Source organism: Manduca sexta, unplaced genomic scaffold, assembly GCF_014839805.1.
Source record: "Manduca sexta isolate Smith_Timp_Sample1 unplaced genomic scaffold, JHU_Msex_v1.0 HiC_scaffold_3687, whole genome shotgun sequence".
Classification (NCBI taxonomy): Eukaryota; Metazoa; Arthropoda; class Insecta; order Lepidoptera; family Sphingidae; genus Manduca; species Manduca sexta.
This window is the reverse complement of record NW_023594782.1, coordinates 2,193-12,057: the sequence shown is the minus strand read 5'-3', so window position 1 is coordinate 12,057 and position 9,865 is coordinate 2,193. Positions and strand designations below refer to the sequence as shown.

Here is a 9,865-nt window from a genome sequence, read left to right as displayed (position 1 = left end):
AGCAAAACTTTTGACAAGTCAAAGTCGACTTTTGCTTTATTTATCATCAGTTTCAGTTGTGGAAGGTATTTCATTACTCGGCCATTCTTTATTCTCGCTTCAGTTGGTAAGAATATTTGAAACATATTCGAAATATTGTTTGTTCGCATTCAAGAGAAACTATTTTCATTATGAAGTCATAAATCAATGATACAATCGAACAATGCCTTACTTGACGGGAACACATGTTATTTATGCGAATATGATAAATGTGTTCGTATTGGATATTCTGTATTGAGAGTTAAATATGACAGTTTGGGCGATGGCTGTTGGTTTATATAAACATGTATTGTTTATTCTAAAGCACATATATACATATAAGTGGCGTAGTATGTATAGTACAATATAATTGATATGAATATCCACCTTCCTACACATTTATTTTACGGTTAAATCAGAACACATGGCTTTAGTACAAGGAAGACTGCAAACATTTTCAAGTGTTTTGTGCTGTTGCTGATGAAACCATCCATTTTCACTGAAAAGTATTCTCAATAGATTTGATAAGTCTCACCGGAAATGATCATGTCCCTCGATCTGTGGTCCAATAGTTGATTGAGGACGGATACGCTTCTGTGTGGCATTCCAAGGTCACATCTTGACCAATATAAGCCCCTTCTAGTTGATTCGGAATGGACAGCATTGGTGGAACTGTAAAAGTATTTTTATATAGAAATCGTGGCAGAGACTCTTATTATCAGTAAGTTTATCGTTTAAATTTTGGCGATTCAATGCCATTTAATTGTTTTATGCCACTGGCGTTATTCCAATAATGTTAATTACATTGTAACATTTTCATAGGTTATCAGGTAGCCGATATCATAGTTGCGCGCGGTGAACTCTCAAAATTTTTGTGCTGAATAAAAGATTTTTCGATTTAGGTAACATTGGAAAGAGTATGAAAACTATCAATTTATATGATTTGAATTTTTACTCATTCCGTAAGTTAGTAACGGTAAAATGGTAGAATTAAGGATACCTAAGGTGAAAGCCATCATCGCATTGCACCACATCAAGGATTGGCCTTAAAAATTTAATATGACGAAATTTTAAAGGCAGAAATATCCATGATTAATTATTTTACGTTTTTCCTTCAACTGCGAGAACTAATCACTAACTAGACGTGAATTTAAATTCTTTACTTGCCAATACTTGTTTAGTTACCCAGATTAAAGGTGAAACAAAATGTATGAAAATGGAGCTTGAGGTATCGCCTTAAATGTAAATAAAATTCGATATTCAAATAAAATCAATTCGCCTTTGTTTTCACGTCAATTGAAGTTCCAACCGCATCTATCATTTTAAAAATAACGATACGGGTGGTCATCAATAGATTATAAATATAGTTTAAAAACAAACAAATCAAAACTGGACTGCACTTTATGATATCATTTCTCAAAACTTGGCAATCTTATGTTTTGTTCAGCCAGTCCGTCGGAATAATCAATTTATATAATTACTAAGTCTTGAAACAAAAAGATTCTTCTACACAAATATACTGAATATAGGTTATATAGTCCTGTATATAATTGGAAATACGTTTTAATTGTTTCTGGTAAAAATATTTATTATTTGTAGTAAAACCGGTGATGTAGTTAAGTGTGTATGTCATATTAATTAATTTATGAAAGGTACGTTCATTGTCGAGTTAAGCGCATACCTTTCTCTTTGAGTACAGAATAGTGTTGTGGATCAATACCCCAAAGGCTTTAATAGATGATAAATTAATACTAATTAGATGATCACTTAATAGATGATAAATTACCACTATTCACGTCTTATAAATTAGAATCCTATCATATTAAAAGTTAATTACACTTGATTTATTAATACCTAGTAATTTTATGTCAAGTCGAGGTAATAATAAAGTGTAAGACCATTATTAATGAACTTGTTACATCATTGAATGCTTAATTTCCTTCCTTTATACTCTTATTGTGGTTTACTCCCAATTTATTTATTTCAAGGGGCACAATATACTAATATTACGCTACAAAAACTAGTTCCGGGCTGATAATCAGAATATAATATAACCAAACATAACCATTTTGTATAAACTAGGTTGGCGAGACTCATAAGTTTATAAACCTTTACAAGAAGTTATTAAATTCAAGTAGAAACAAGCACCTAACTTTAGCAAACCTAAATAAGACTTATTCAATAACTACGTTTATCATTATGAGAAATAATTACATATTATACATTTATTCTTAAATATATGAGAAAATGTAAGCATAGTATTATACTTACGTATGGAAATATATATATATACACGTGAAGTAAAATCTTTGTATCCCTTTTAAGCATATATAATATATGTTACAAATATATCGTAAGTTTCTGCAACCGATGCACTATAAATGTTTGCAATTAAAGTTACAATATGACGATGTGCTTGCCAAATAAAATGTAAAACTATTAGTAATGAGCAGTGTTGTGGGTAGTACATTTAACTATCTCAAACTATATTTACTTGTAAATATTTAAGTAATTTATTATGTATTGTTTTGTTATGCCGAATGCAAAAATAAAACAAATATATTAAATTCCACTACTGCATGAGCACTAGTTATAATTAATACGTGATTATAACATCTGACATACTAATCGTAGAACATTATAGTTGTATTCTAATACGTCGTTTATATACATTAACTTCAATTGAACTGTATACTCACATTGTACCATGAGCATGATCCGCTTACTAATCGATGGCGGCACTCCATTAGATGCTATGCACAGGTACGCTCCCATGTGTAATCGAGACACCTTTGTTATTGTCAAAGTCTCACCGTCTACCACGCTAACTGTCAACAAAATAAACATCACGTGTACATATGAATGAATAAACGAGATTATACCGCAATCCAAATGGCATAAGTTATACTTTTGCTTAGACTAGCGTTCCTTAAATTATTTTGCACGCGATTATGATCGCGTGAAAGGACAGTACCGAAAAATTGAAACTGCGGTTTGATTTACTCTTCCTAACTCTATGAGTATAGACCATACTATTTTCGCATGCACACATCATCTTTTAGTATGAGTCTTTGATAGTGGATTGAAGTAAAATACATGCTATCTTAAACTTACTAGTCATCTTCTTAAGCACTAGCCTTAAAATTTCTAGTCTTATATTTTTTAGACCGTGATTACATAACGCTAATGCTTAAGCTTGTTTTTAGTTCTTCATTATCTCACCTGTTGTCAGAATGAATTATGGGCGGAGAGTTTAATTTGAGGCTTTTTGAACTTTCATTGATGTACCCAATTATGAACAAACTAAACCTATAGATAAAATAATTTAGTGTTCTAATCTAATGTTCGTAATATTTAAAATTATTGAAAATTGAAACTTAAGTACTGTGAATAGAACAGTATTGTGTACGTCTATAGTGAAGTTTGAAAAGATGGTAAAAGATTGATGGTAAATCTTAATGCAATATTAAAAGCAGCTCGCGGACGAAGGAAATGGGAAACTTCAGATTATCTCGATATCTACCGAGCAATATACAGTACGGCATTTTATTTCGTTGTATCAAGCTTTTACACCAAACAAAATTAGTTTTGATCAGACAAATTTGAAGCGCTACAAAATTAGTAACTTCATGTCGCTCCATGAATTCGAAACGTTAGTTTGAAAACTATCTCCCTTTATGAGTGATGTTGAAGTATCAACTGACGGAGTCTTATTTACAAATGCAGTATGGTTGAGACCGACTATCATTAATTACTAGCTTTAACAGAGTTTGTTCATTCGGATGACAAACGTTCCAGACATAGTTGCATGCTTCTGTTGTTGGACTGAAAGTGCTTTTGATTTGTAATCCGATAGATTTTAATTGATGACATTAATTCGCTGGAGCGTGCATTTCAAATAAACGTAACAACTTATAAATAACTCATCACAAGGATATTTGCTATTGACTTCACTATCATCAGTAACGGTCAAAGAGCCATAAGGTTATCTAAGAACAACTATACAAACTAAAGAGGAAGATAAACAGAATTTCGTTCGCGTGAATAAAATAAAGGCCAGATACTTGCGAGGTTATTAGCTCAATATCGATGTAATAAATCCGTAGAAGCTGCGGCCTAATTACTAACTGATACAATTACTCAATTTACACTAACCTGACTCCCGTTGTAATTGAAATCTTGTCCGTCTTCCCTCCTCCACATGACGTAAGGCTCAGGATACCCCGACGCCCGACACACTAAGGTCACATCGGAACCTTCCCGCACCACCATATCCGTTGACGTCATGTTATCGATGATTGATGGTGGCACTGAGTAAACGGATAGAAAGTATGTTTAAATTAGTGAGTTTCCATGTACGCGGTTACCTAAATTAAATTAATAAATTTGATTGATTATTCTATTGTAAACACATTACACTGTTTATTAGAAAGTCTGGTTATGTTTGCGTTAACTTATGGATATTGTTTTTGTTAATTTTGATAGTGATATATGATGATACGAATATATCCGGTTTTTGCAATGCGAAATAGGTTACGGAGTAAACAATATTGTTTTTAACGGGGCCTCGAATTGTAGACATAATAAACAGTAAAATATTAAGAAATAGAATACCAAGAATTTACTAACCTACAACTTGAAGATAACCTTTTCTTGACCGCATAGGGTCGGTATTGACTTGACACATGTACCATCCACGATCAACCTCCTGCACGCTTTTGATATGAAGGTACCACGAGCGGTGGTCATTGTATGAGAGGCTGATGCGAGGGTTCTGTGTTATTATGTTATGATGGATGCTCAGAATGGTCTGTGTGTCCATACGAACCCATGCCACCTGATAAGAAAGTAGATATTCTTCGTTACAATATTATAGCTTTAATAATATCAATAATATAAATATTCTAAAAGAATTCACTAACTGGACGGTGTTAGTTTGACGACAGCAAAAGTGAAATTTTAATTATTTAATAAAAATACTATTCCCAGTTTACTTCCACATTCTATAGAACAAACTTATAATTATTAAAGATTTGTAGTGTTCAATAAAGTACAAGATTAACTAAACATAATAAATTTATTAAAAAAAAGTCGCAGTGGTCGCTGGATGAGGGCTGCTTTATATAAGAGGTCGATCTGGAAATCTTTGAGGAAGGCTATGTTCAGCAGTGAACATCCTGCGGCTGATGGTGATGATGATGAATAAATTGATTTGTATTTTTATAAACAATTATAAATAATATTGTACATCACACATTCCTCAGGTTTAGAGGCGTTTATTAAGTTGTCTACAGTTTGCGTAAAATAGTGCAACGTAAACTAAATAACAGTGCCGCAGAGGTCTCTGGAGTAAAATAGATAAGAACTTATTCACTATTGACGTAGGTAGAGATATCTAGGCTATCTAATACTGTAGCCTTAATAGCTTACTGTACAGTATACACGGTATATATTATTATGCACTTTATACATATATTGTAGGATTGCTTCAGTAAAGGGCATAAAAAATGAGAATGCGTTTTAGAACTAAAAACTTGTAACAGTGTTAAAATAAAATTACAAAAATATTATAAGAAGAATTTACTACTCTACATATTACATTTAAGTCGGACAGCAATGTAATGTAATGTTCTGAAAAATTGACAATTTACAATCAAATAATTTTCATCGCAGACTTATTGGTTAATAAATAATTCCAACAAACAGTTGAAGCTATCCAATACAAAAATATTTCTGATCCTTGCTAGGATTTATGTGGGTATGTTTTGTTGATCTCTATTATATAAATACCTTGAATCCTCTTAAATTATCCACAACACACGCCAGTAAAGCGTCTCGGCCTACGGTGACCGTCACATTTGGTATCGGTTCCGCGAATCTCGGATACATCGACTCTGAAAGCAAGCAATCAATATAGCTAAGGTATTGGAACACTCCATTGATATCCAGATATAATATGATGTTTCGGGAGTTAGAGAGAATTCATTGACTAATTCAAAGTTTATTTATTAATGTATTTAAACATATACCTATAATATGAATTATTATACTTAATAATTATCTCAACATTCTGCAAATGGACGGTTTAGTTATTAATTATCCCAATCAGCGTTATTTCTACAACTCGCAAATGATTATCTGCCGTAATTAAGACACAAAACAGTTACTAGTGATTATATTATCAAACGCTTAACTTGGTGTGCTACGCAAATACCAACATTCAGTCGAAAACAACTTTCAAAGAACATAATTGCTTTATCCTAAAAAACACTCCACTTGCATACAAACGCATGAAAAAATTGTATCGATTTTAAAGAGAACACTCGTTAGTAAATAGTTTGTACCAACAGTAGTCGGACATTTTAATTTCGCAAATACTCGTACAGAAAAATTACATAGTATTCCCCGAAAGGCCGAGGACGAGAACAATAGCTAGTGTTTCCCAATTTGTAAACATGTTTGTTATAGAAGTTTTAGATCAGGCCGAGGAGTCACAAACATGACGGGCGGTGCCGTCGCGTCTGCTATGAACCGCCATCCCTGGCGCGCCAGCAGGGTTGCCAAATAACTTGCGCGGTACGCGACCATAACTTACGGTAAGTGCCGACTTCGCGCTAATTAGCTGAATTATGTTTATTACTTCTTCCTGTGTACACTTCTGTTTTATGTAACTATGTAGAAGTATTATACTTGTAATTGGAACACGAAAGTCGTTTAGTGAAGTGTTGTTTTTAATGTAGCGTGTAATTTAAAGAGTATCATGAAGCCAGCCAAAAATCAAAATGAAATTAACTAGATGGAAAAGTTTATTACTCGCAACTAAACCAGCATTTGAAGCAATAAATTTATTTATTTGTCTACGCAAATAAAAATATTTTTCGAGCTGTATGAATTCAAGGTGATGGAAATGGCGACCCTGGCGGTAGGGCTGCGTGATTTATTCTCGGGACACCAACGACAAATAGCGGTTTGTAGCGATATCGCTCTTTCACCGGTAAAATAATATATAAAGTGTACAGAGATAAAGAAGGCGGATCCAAAGCTGTGATCATTTAAGCGTTACTGGGCATCTTAGGTTATTTGCACGAATACAAAAATAATTAATTTAATTCAGGAAAGTTTATTTCTGATGTTTATAGGAATGTCATATCAATCATCTTTTTACATTAACTGATCAAAGTATAATGGAAATTAGGTGGTTATTATGCAAGAAGAATCATAAAAAAACCTCCGCTACTATTAAAAACATTTTAGTATTGAGTAGACAGTAACATGTAAGCTGCGAAACAAAATTAATACCTTTTGTGAACTCACAGGTGCGTTGTCTGATTCAAAATATTATTTTAACTCGATGTTAACTCATGCCCTATATTTTCAGGGAGGTAACACCAACCTACGTATTTATATTTTTGTAATATTAACATTGTAATGGCGGGATCCTTACCGTCAGGGACTTCTATAGGCGCCACGGAAACAACATTTTGCCCTGTAGGCAATTCTCGACCTGTAATCAAAAGATTACAGCAATTACAACATTTATAAAAATGTGTGATATTACTCAAGAAAGATAAATTGATTACTTCAGAATATCTAAAGGTATAACGCTGTTTCATAAAAGTTTTTGAATATAAATTAGGTGGGTGGGAATAGTTTTAAGTCCTGAAAACGAAAAGCAAACCTGCAAAAACAAAAGATGTTCAATGGATAAGCTTGTGACGATAAAAACAGCAGAAAGAAAATGCGCATTTTAAATTAAATCCTAACCTTTATTGTCCAATTTGATACTAGATACGAACAATATTTATTTGTTTGTAAGAGGTTCGAGCATGTGGCAGAGACAAAAGCACATGTACTAGAGATTTGTAATTTTATAAGTATTGTTTTATTTACTGTGGTATTTCTAATTTATTGAATAGTTTGATTATGCTTGTTTAATACTGAAAGTAAGCAAATAATGGTCATCACAGCTGAATAGTTCACTGTTTAATTTTGTATTTTATATTAAGAAAAATAATAAAAAATATGATATTTATGTTGACTGTTTCAATACTAACACTATATCACAATATTATAATTTATTTGTATAACAAATTATAACATGCAAGTTATTATATAGTATCAGGTAATATGTATTTTTCATGTAATTTAAAATATTAGTAAAATNAGATTATTGATGCTACATTGCTTGCTTATGTTCTTCCACCTACGTTGATATTATTTATTAGAGTTATCGTATTTTTATTTACCTTAGTTTTGCTATTAGATTATTAAGATATTTTTATTTTATGTATCATAACAATAATTTAATTCACTGGTAGAAACATTTTATGAGGCACATCTAATTTTTAATTTATTTAAAAAAATACACGATATAGACAATATTAACATATTTTCGCAAATTAAATAAATTAAACGAATAAAGTGTTAACAAAATTATTTTTACTTTTTGCTTTAGTTCGGTTTATTTGCTGTCAGCTTTAGCGATGAATAATGAAATTTTGAATTTAATTAACGATTACTCGATTACTCTGATATTTAGCCAATGAAATATTCAACGTTAATAGAACTGAAAAATTATTCAATACAAATTCTGTACACATTTCAAAAATTTCCTCGAATAAAGATAATAAATGGTTGCTACATCATTAACAATAAGAATCTAATTGTGAGAGATGATTAATAGAGCACTCCACTTTCCACGTCGAATAAATAAATTACCAGCGGTGCGTTCCAGCGGATTTAAAAAATTCATCCTCATATCGATAATCTCTTTAACGTTAACAATTCTCATCTTTAAAGCTAAAAGCGGTAACGATTTTATTTTACGAATACGTTAATTGTTTCTGTCATACGACCGTCGCAGAGCGCTATGATACGTTTTTGTCAGGGGGTACGTATACACCATTATGTGTAGCGCTGACAGGCCCACTCCGCGACGGCGACAGCATTGTTCCATTATCGGCGAAGAGATGAATAATTGACACTCTCCACTACGCTCAGTGGATGCGGCGATGATATATGGAGAATGTTATATAGTACAATTAATTTAAATGTGCTAGTTTTATAAATTCAATGTACTATAAAAGAATTGTACGAATTCGTTTAGATTACACTGTATGTAACTTTTAAAATATGCTGATGAGGTTTAAAGGAGCGTGATCTATAAATACTTATTTGTAAGTTAAAGGAATTATTAATGGCAGACTTAGTCTTAAAATTTTATGAAATTGTTTCATGAAAATATATATAAAACCAACTATGAGACAGAAATACCTTTAATTAAATTATAACATACCAAACCAAACATTTTTGCATTACAATACAACAACCGTAAATATGTACGGTGGGTCCTGTTAGGAAACGGGTTATCTTCGGCCACACAACCTTATAATTTAACCTTAAATGTGTGATAGTAAAACATCTTCAATATACCCAACTGAATTAACTAATTACAGCATGTACGTAATTAGCGGAACTATGGTAGAGTAACGAGCAAACGATAGTGGCCGATGCTTTATAAAATATTCAGCCTCAAACAAGAAGAATCAATTACTAGTTTCGTGGCTCAGAGTATGGATACTCCCAACTTCTCAAGCGCGTTGACACGGGGTCACTGTGAGGGTAAACATGCCGCTTCCAGCCCAATTGACAACTTACCCATAAGTGGATTGAATTCCGAAAATTCAGAAGTCGCCCCATCTGCACTTAATGTATGTAAAGAGATGGGTGCACTCACAGATTTTTCTTTATCTAGGGATGCAAGTAACTTTTAAGTGAAAAGAAGCAATATAAATCGTAGTGTTGTAAAGCTTGCTAATCTTAGTAGAGAACGTTGTGGTTGAGAAAT

At 32.4% G+C, this 9,865-nt stretch overlaps 1 pseudogene; it reads right to left on the bottom strand.

Moving 5' to 3' along the window:
* Positions 1-515: 515 nt before the first annotated feature.
* LOC119193163 lies at positions 516-7,622 on the bottom strand (annotated as a pseudogene).
* Positions 7,623-9,865: the final 2,243 nt, after the last annotated feature.